This window comes from Poecilia reticulata, linkage group LG20 (assembly GCF_000633615.1).
Source record: "Poecilia reticulata strain Guanapo linkage group LG20, Guppy_female_1.0+MT, whole genome shotgun sequence".
Lineage (NCBI taxonomy): Eukaryota > Metazoa > Chordata > Actinopteri > Cyprinodontiformes > Poeciliidae > Poecilia > Poecilia reticulata.
In genome coordinates, this window is record NC_024350.1 from 11047584 (window position 1) to 11056967 (window position 9384).

Genomic DNA, 9384 nt, shown 5'->3' on the forward strand with positions numbered 1-9384 from the left:
GGAAAGCAGAGTGCATCCTTGTGGCTGTTTCTGGTCTCATTTGGAAGGGGCCAGTGGAGAGCAGCAGTCTACAAGAATGCAGACACACACATGTTGGTTGCTCCTTAACACAGCTTGTTGCTGATTAAGATCATCCTCCACACCCCCATAAACTATTTTTGCCATGTGCATGTCTGTGTGTAAGCAGTGCTAATATTGAAGCAATCAGTGCTATTGATCAAATGGATGAGAGGGGATAGTTGAGCACATAAACCAGCTTAATGTTTCTGTCTCTCTCATTCACACACACACACACACACGCAGGCCCACGCACACACACACACACTGCTACCATCAGGCCCTGTTTCAGCCTGTTCAATCACGTTCGGCTCAATCTCCATTCACCACTGAATGAGACTCGCACAGTGATCCCCAGAGAGAAAACCACCTGTCCTGCACTTTTATGTATGGGAGCTCTTTTCAGGAGGCTTTAGCCTCCAATCACCGCTTGCCATTACTTTTTGCTGATGACTTAACTCCATTCCTGCCAAACTGTGAGGTCCGACTACTTTTGACTTTCATCAGAGCTTGTTGTCTCAATACTAAATCAGCTGTTATAACTCCATGTCTCGTTGTGAAGTACAATCAATGAGCATGTGCAATGCAGTATTGCTTTTGTGAAAGATGATGTTTTAATTTGAAACTAATGTACCACTAAGGAGTCACAAGGACATGGATAAATGACTAATAATTAATAAAACCAAAAACCCATCCTTACTCCAACTTCATTTAGTCACTTGCATCATGATTTGCACCCTTGAATGGATCTTTGCATCAATTTTTTTTCTAATTAAGCATAGTAAGTAATTCAAGGTATAGAATAAAATTAAAAAGAAGTGGGATTTGAGGTTTACCATTTCTATCATGGTGGTACAGTTTATTAACAGCAGGAGATAGAAGTGACAACAAATGTGGTAGTGACACCAATCTTGCTCATCTAGTCAGAATCCAAAATGAAATATCAAACCAAATTTTTAGGGTCAAATTTGTTTATCAGAAATAGTAGTACTACAGAAGACATATTTCAGCATCAAAAGGCAAAATTAAGTCGTCTTTTAAAAAGAAATTTGCGGGTGTCGATGTTCTTTTCATCCAAGCACAGCATATATGATAATTAGGATCTCATAAGTGGTCATACAGTGATTTTTGCACCTGACTACTTTGTCTTAAAGCACACAGTTGTGTAAATAAATTTTTACATAAATCCCTAAGATTTTACGTTTCCTCAAGGGTTACTGAGCCATTACTTCAGTGTAGACAACATGATTATTCATACTGTTACAGGGAGTAGACAAGTGTTAAGCACAGAAATTGATTTTTTTCATAAAAATACATATTTTCTTAACTATGTGTGTTAAGTGTCATGTTAAGGTGTTTGGAGTGCCAAAAATAATGAAATGACAAGTTATATTGTTTTTAGTTGTTTTTTTTTTGTCATTTTAATTTTTCACTTAACCTCGCCTCTCAACGATAGTTGGAGATGGGCACCAGCAACCCCTCCCGACCCCACTAGGGACAAGGGTGTACAATAGATGGATGGATGGATGGATGGATGGTTTTCACTTACACTGTCAGAAAGGGCTATTGCTAACCAAAAAGACAAGGATGCATGGTTATAACACATTCCAGATTATTATCAGCGCACTGATACCCGAGAGGTTCGCAGAAGACAGAAGTGAAAATTGGATATTAAAGAAGTGCAAAATACATGCAATTTTTTTTGTATGTGTTTCATGTTTTTCAATTATTAGAATGATTTCTCATTATTGGGTCCTCCCAGCTCCACTTTTCCTGGCGGACTACATGCAATGCTCATAGTTGGACCTACAGAATTGACTATGTGCTTAGTGTGACAGTCTTTTTGGAAGACCCATTTATGCCCAAGCTTCAATTTCCTTGGTGAGACCTTGATTCAGTATTGACATCAGCCCTATTTAGACAGCTTTAATTCAAATCAAGTTTGTTTGCCTTGAAAGCAGGGGCGGATCTACTGGGGTGGCATGGGGTGGCAGTTGCCACCCCAAATTAGAGCCTTGCCACCCCTGTTGCCACCCCAGCTGGCGACTATGAATTCAATAAATAGTTATGGGAAATCGGACGTTGAGCGCACGAATCTCTTTTTTCCGATAAGATTGAATGCAACACAATGTAACCTGACATCTACTGCTGAGTAGCGGAAAGTGCGAGAAAGGACAGAGTGCTAGGCAGCAGCATTGATAGGATGGATATGAATTACTGGACTGGACATTACGTGACTTATCGTGCGCCACACATGCGCCATGCTGTCCATTGAGTCAACATTATGGGTGGTCAGAAAATACCAGTCACGCAAATAATCTGAAAAATGGACGGAATATTTAGCGGTTAATTCAACCCTATGAATTAGATAACAAGGGCTTCAGATTTAACAGGTGAGGAAAAAGTTTTAACTTAAAGAAAACATTGAACAAGTGAGCAGTAACATGTACTGCGCAGTTTGGTGTGTTTTGGTTCCGTTGGCACTAAAACAGGTCAACCCGCCCACCACGTCATCAGTAGAGCAGCTGTTTAAATGAGCTAATCAACCACCGCTGTGCTCAGGCGAAAACGTATTAATAATGACAATATAGACATCAAGCCTGACAGCATAATGTAAGAGACTGAATGTTCTGTTTTGGTGTTTTTGCTACTTTTTTGTGTGGGAAATGTTTGCTTTTTGGTGTTGATTCCCCTGATCAGTAATCTCTGCTCTATCTGCTCATTGAGCTGTTGTCTGCTGGACACACAGAGACTTTACGCTCTGTGTGTCGCATAAAGTCGACACACAGAGTGAGAAAAGGCAGAATAGAAGTGGTGTTTGGTTCTTCACCTGTTTATCAGCTTTATTGTACCTTTATTGTGGCGCACTGTCTGCAGCCGCTGCAATTCCTAAAAGTTAAACAAGCGCCAAAAACTGAACTAATTATCAAACTACAGCCCCCTCAGCATATTTAAAATAAAACGATTGACCAATATAAGATAAATTTGATCCTTCTTGCATCTTGACAGAACTAACAGAAACAAATTGTTTATAGATTTGTATCATGGAGAATTGATCAAACATCAGTTTTCTGCTCTTTATCTTAAGTCGTATTTAATAGATATATCTGATAACAAATGATGGCGCTTTGAATATTTTTGTGACAGATTTCTGCTCGTCCTTCATTGGGATAAAATGGTTTTCTGGACATAACTCGTTGAATCATATAGCGACTAATAGGCGCTGTCCAATCCAGCATTACATATCAATTAGCAGGAGTATGAAAGACATAAAAATAATTAACAATACTATATTAAGAAATTATATTTAATCCTCAGTGCTACATGAAGCTCATTTTGAAACAATGCAAGTTAAAAACAATATTTTGTAACAAGTAAATCAAGTAATTTAAGTCCAATGTTAGGTCTGTGTAAGCTGTGTAAGTTTTATTTATATAATGTACACACACACACACACTGGCATATGCTGCCACCCCTGAAAAAATCCCTGCCCCCCTCTTGCCACCCCATAAATATTTTTCTAGATCCGCCCTTGCTTGAAAGCCCCGTCTGTTTGGAGAGGTGTGATTGCACAATCGGACTCTGATTCAGACCAGAAAACAATCTCTGGTATGCCTAAGAACCTAGCTTTCGATTCTGCTGAAATCAACTCTGGTGCAGTCCGAATGCATTTTAATACCAAATGGGCCTGAGATTGCTTTAGAAGCAGGTAGCAGACTACAGCACAGAGGATTCTGGGTAAATACCATCAAAACAAACACCCATATCTAGCGCTAGCAGGACAAATGGCTCATGTGTTTATTTTTTTTTTGTGTTAAAATCTAAGAGGAAATCTACAGCAGCTTAAATATAACTTCACTCCACTTTTGTTTACATATCGAGTTTACTGGGATGTCAGGTGTAAATAGACCTTCTTTTTAGGAGTCAGAGCTAAGGAACAACTATATTCTGTGTGTATATATCATTTCATTATTTGGGATTAAAATATATATGTTTTTGCGAGTGGTGAAACTGGACTTGATCTTTCACAGCAAAAGTTATCAAGGGTAACAAGTAAAGTGTGTCACTATTAGTAGGTCGCAGTGGTATCCATAGTGCTATAGATCGTATTTCAGCTGAACATCATGGTGTTCAAACAAGCATTGCCTAGTCTGTGTGGAGCTTTTCTTTTCTAGTGTGCAACTGTGCCCATTTTGTAAGTACAAGCAAATGTGTATGTGCATTCTCTAGAGGAAAAAACTACTAGTCTGTGGCTTGTCAGGTAAATAGATGGGTAAGTCTTTGTCTTGTCTCAGTGGTAAAGTTTAATTCGGTTTCAAAACCTACAGAGCATGCACTGATCAATCACACACCTGCATATAAACATCAGTGGATTGCACTCTGTGTCTCTTTCTACCTTCTTTTTTTTTGTACGACCACTCTTATTAATTTCCATTGTCAGTGTTGCTGAGTGGCAAGAACAACTGGATTGATGAAGTCAAAGTTAGGTTTGAGATGGTGATTATGATATGGTTTTTACAAAATGCAGTGTCCACATAGAGATATTGATTAAAGTAACACTCATTGTTTTCCAGTATGCAAGATCAGGTTAAGAAAATAAGGTTTAAAAGCAAAACCCAGACATTCCTCTCTCTTAAGACAACCTCCCTCTCTTAATCACATGGGAGAAAGGGATGGGAGCTACACCAACAGCCAAATCTTCTAAAGGTTTGCACATACAAAAGCAGGTGCAAGCGTGATAGGATGTGCAAACTTGATCTGCAAACAACACGCAAACAGGATTGTCAGCAAAACAACCAGAATAGTGCCTGCAAAACGGTCCCTTGTAGAAATCCTGGGTTGGAGTCTTTCTGCCTAGAGTTTGCATGTTCTCCCCATGGCTTTCATCTACCTACCAACGTATGAGTTGTGACTTTTCCAGCGTTTACCCCGACTCTCCCACAATGGCTGCTGGAGATGGACGCAGCGTTTCACGTCCCTACAAGGATACACTGGTATAGATAACGAATCAGTGGATGGATGGTTGTCAAAAGCACAGATGTTAAATTTACAGACATACATTTGGTACTTTACAGTGACTTCTACTCATTTCCTATAATACAACTTATGTGGTGCTGTGAATTTTGTTTTCTCAAAATGTGTCATTGACAGGTACAGTCAAATTACACTTATTCCAGTTTGATATGAACAGGTCATAATTACTGAAATTTTGAGCTTTTTCTTTTTTGGAATTCAAGTGATAAGTGATTTTACCTTGAACACAATGATACGTTTATTGTGCTGCTGACTTTAACAAAGACAGCAACGCAAAACAGGAATTTGCCACTCAAAACGCAGATTTACAGAAGAGTTAATTTGCAAGTGTAAAGGCATGCAACCACACACAGAGTTTCATCTGTGCAAGTTTTATGTGGAGCTAAGCATGGGGACTTTGCTCCATCAGTGTTGGTCTTTTGTGAACTCAGGGGGGGGACGGTGCCAAATGTTCACAGCCTGAGTAATGGGCTATTAAAATTCCATTTTTCCCTTCTGTGCATGTATGTGTGAATTTATACGGAAAACACTGACGAGGGTTCCATGATGAAATGTTTCTTGACCTTAAGTCTAGCGCTTTCACTATTTCCTCCCTTCTTTTTCCAATGTCTGGCCATAATTAATGAGTAAAAAGCAGTGCATGAAAAAGGTACTGGCATGAAATGTTCAAAAATTATCCGTACTTTTTCGTCTAATAATGTGAGGCAAAGAAACGAATCCATTTTCTGTGGTCACCAAGGCTTTGGTCGACCCTTTTAGCAGATGAGGGTAGTTAATGAAAGACTGAGTTGGCATAGGCCATAATGGGAACAAAGAAATGTAATAACATACAGGCTTCTATATAAAATATTAAAAGAATGTTAGAACCAACCATATATCTTTTTATGTGCAAAAATACACATTTCACAAAAGGAGAAACTATATAGAAACTATAATTGCTCTAAAACATATTTTTGTGTGAAACAGTAAAGTCAGAATAAAAAGAATCACAATGTTGTTAATGTTGTCATCATAGACACAAACTGCTATGGTTTGTTTCTGAATAAATTAAGTCTTGTGTCGCTTCTTTTCCAAACAAACGGCAACAAGATCTGTGTGGCTCAAGTAAAAAGTTTCTAACTATATTAAGAAAATAGAAAAAGAGTCAGGACTCTGGATGATCTGGAGCGATTGCAGAAAGGGGAATTGTCAATGATGCCTCTCTCTGTTTGCTCCAACGTTGTGAAATCCTGTCAGAGAAGACTACCGGGTTACTTTGCTGTATTCTTTTGCGCATGGGCTTGCAATAATCTGGGCATATATCACAGAGTTGTTGCCGAAGTTGTCAAAGAAGACGGAACAGATTACTGGCTTTTGGCTATGTATGGTTTTATGTGGACAATTTCATTTGGAAAAAACATGTTCAAAAAAATCACAGCACTCCTTCTTGGTATAGGCATATTTTCTGAGGCATTTCAGAACGACGATAGATGTTGTTCTTAAGTGTTTTCCTTTACAACCCCAAACTGATTGTAGAAAGCACTGAAGGTTAGAGTTACCTGGTGTACCAGCAATATGTCCCCGGTGACTTTCAAAAAACTTATTTTGTTGCATTGAATTTTTTTTTTCTCCACTGAATAAATTTAAGGCTGTATTTTTCCATAATGTTCATGATTTATGACGCTGCTTTAAAAGATATTATGTTTGTGAAATATATTATCACAGGCATCTTTACAGCGAGTCATAACAACAAGATAGGTACTGTGTTTATCTTTGAAACAATGTTGAATTTGGTTTTAGGTGAAGGAATTATATTATTATATTTTGGGAGGAAAATCCTTTTTCTTAGATCAAGGGGCTTGTGCAGTTTTTTTTTTTTTTTAGTTTGTTTATTTAATTGCAAAAAAAAAACAAACTAAAGAAATAGTGAAACTATACAGTGAATACCATTAAAAGAATATATATAATAAAGAATAATAATACTCAACAATAGAAGTATGAATCCAAAATCAGTAAGTTGATTTCTTCCTGTCTGTCTCTGACACACAGTTTTAAAATGAATGAATTTTGATTCTCTCAGAACCAATGATGGGGACTTCAGTCAGTTGCCTGGAATTTTTATTTTCTGATTGTAGGGAAGTGGTTAGAGTAGATAAAAATGCAATAATTTGCTGTTTTGAAAATCAGCTCTCACAATATGGTGCACATAGTTTCTGGAAAAGAGCATGGTCAGAATTTCCTCTTTTCAGATTCCTGGTCTAAATTAAGCATGACCAAAGTTTGGCCTGCATAACTGGCTCAGGAAACGCCACAGAGTCGCACAAACAGAACTATGCCCAGGCTTTCGCTGAAACACAGAATTTCTCTATGGCCCGTCTGTTTAGTCCCAAGCACTTGTCAGTAAAAACAAAAGAACAGACCAGCCCAGACTGATTTCCCCTGCCTTTTCAGAGGAAACACACACCAATGGGCCTGACTCTGAGCTAGTCCAACAGAGAGTCCAGTGGCAGCAAGCAAATGCCAGAAAACAGCTTTCACTTGTTGTTTCTCAGTATCTGGAGATCTGTCCACAGCCCTGTCCCTGGCCATCAAAACAGAGACACACAAATATAATGCTCGCATACAGCCAGACACTCCCTGCCACAAAAAGACTCTGACAGAAAGGACAGTCGCACATCCAGGAAATGAAAAAAACATTCAGCTGGGGAGGATAATTAAACGAGCGGAGACCAGAATTGACGATGAACCGCTGAGTGTTTAGACAATGAAGGTAAAGGTGTGTGAATGTGTGTGTTTAGATATGTGTTGGTGTGTCTTTTGTCAATATACTGAGGGACGTTTGTGTGTGTGTGCATGCGTGCGTGTGTGTGTGGGACAAGAGAAGACAACAGCGGGATTTGCAGACAAGCTGTAGGAAAGTGATTTAGTTGTGTTTTCTTGAGAGACAGCAGCCCTGGTGTTCGAAAACAATCAGCTGTGACACTGACCGATTGTAAGCTTACCTCATTATTTTTTTGTTTTCAATTCATATTTCCTCTCTTTGTTTTCCATTGATCACATAGTCTTCCTAATTAATTGACAGAAACGCTTTGCTATGATTTATCCCGTGTTTTCATAAAAAAATATGTAACTATAGTTATGGTAATCCCTTCAGTTAACATTATGTACATAAATGCAACAGTGGAATTGGATTTGTTTTATACGTTTATATGCAGTTATATACACTTACCTTGAGCAAAATCTTCAAGTTGCGTTTGATACTTTGTTGACTTTGCTGTCATATATTAAACTGAGTGCTTGATCAAATACATCTGCAGTGTGCATAGAAACACATCAACCCCGACACAAACGGAAACCAATACACACACTACATGCAGTGACACATACATTTCCAATTACTCAGTGGTTTGCTGTTTAATGATTTGACTTTGACGTTAGGGGAATTAAATGGTTGACTTGTCCGACTTTAGCAAGGCATTTTCTTCATCTCCATCCTCCTCTCCTCCCTGTCTTCCTTTTTCTCCTCTACTCTGCATAGTAATGCCTTTGAATTGAGCTGTTCATTCAGCCACGCAGAGATAAGTGCAGAATTGCAGGATGAACACAATAGAGAAAATAAAAATTGGGATGGGGGTTGGGAATGGTGCTCTTAGGTGGAGACAAAAAAAATTGTTTTGTTCTCTTTTTCTTGCAGTCTTTCTTATGAACTGACAAGGGCAAAGAGCAATGTGTGGTTTAAAAAAAAAGAAGACAACCTCGGCTTTAGAAAATAGTTGGTATTCAGTTTTTCCCCGTATGTTAATGAAATGAGCTTTACAATGACATTAAGTTTTGACACTAGAGATTCTCCTAAATAGCATGGAGTCCAGACTACATCTGTTTATGTGTGGACTGTTCAACCATCCTGGCTCAGCCAATTAGCCAGGAGTGTTTAAAAAAAAAAACTAACAAAGAACACTGGAAGATGAATAGAAAAAAAAATGGAAACAAGCAGAATGGATAAAAAAAACAACAATCAAATGACACAAACTGATTCATATGTAAAACATGCTAAGCTTGCAAACAATCCAACAATAGTGAACATTACTGAAGAAATATTTTATTTAAAATGTGTATACTAAATGAATTAGCCTTTTTTCCTTATTTTTCATATCTTAGCAGGTGATACGAGGCTATTCTGAATTAGACATCCTGCTCATTTCATATGTCCTCCTGTCATTCCCTTCTCACCCTCCGCAGGTGGTCTGTTTCATCCTCTGAGCTCGGGTCCTCTACCAGAGGCCTGGGAGCTTGAGGGTTCTGCGCAGTATCTTG

General features: G+C 38.4%; 1 protein-coding gene across 1 annotated transcript in view; it reads left to right on the forward strand.

Annotated features, from left to right (window-relative positions):
- The window catches only part of LOC103482473 (contactin-associated protein-like 2), a 117957-nt gene that overhangs the window by 108321 nt on the left and 252 nt on the right, over positions 1 to 9384 (forward strand). The gene's annotated exons all lie outside the window — the stretch shown is intronic.